At 37.7% G+C, this 361-nt stretch overlaps 1 pseudogene; it reads left to right on the top strand.

The window, feature by feature from the left end:
- LOC107703900 (probable leucine--tRNA ligase, mitochondrial) overlaps window positions 1-361 on the top strand; it is a 63,905-nt pseudogene that overhangs the window by 8,591 nt on the left and 54,953 nt on the right.

The raw sequence follows: 361 nt of genomic DNA, 5'->3' as shown, positions 1-361 counted from the left end.
CCCCCCCCTACAATCCCTGCCGGTACGAGACTCGAACCCGCAACCTTTGGGTTACGGGTCCGACTCTCTAACCATTAGGCCACGACTTCCCCCCTTTTCTCACATTATATCACAGTTTATTCGCTATAGTTTAGAAAATAGTAATAAAATATGACAAGAACTCAGAGTTAAACTGTGTCAGAACAAATTCATCTTGATAATGTCAGATACCTTTGATAGAAAGGTATGTAATGAATTCGGTTGAAAAGCTGTCAGCTGTTAAATTTAAAGGGGTCATATGATGCTGCTAAAAAGTACATTATTTTGTGTATTTGGTGTAATGAAATGTGTTTATGCGGTTTAAGGTTAAAAAAACACATTA

The sequence above is a fragment of the Sinocyclocheilus anshuiensis genome, unplaced genomic scaffold, assembly GCF_001515605.1.
Source record: "Sinocyclocheilus anshuiensis isolate Anshui unplaced genomic scaffold, SAMN03320099.WGS_v1.1 scaffold991, whole genome shotgun sequence".
In the NCBI taxonomy this organism is placed as follows: Eukaryota; Metazoa; Chordata; class Actinopteri; order Cypriniformes; family Cyprinidae; genus Sinocyclocheilus; species Sinocyclocheilus anshuiensis.
Note: the sequence above shows the minus strand (reverse complement) of the source record. Positions and strands in the feature narration are given on the sequence as shown.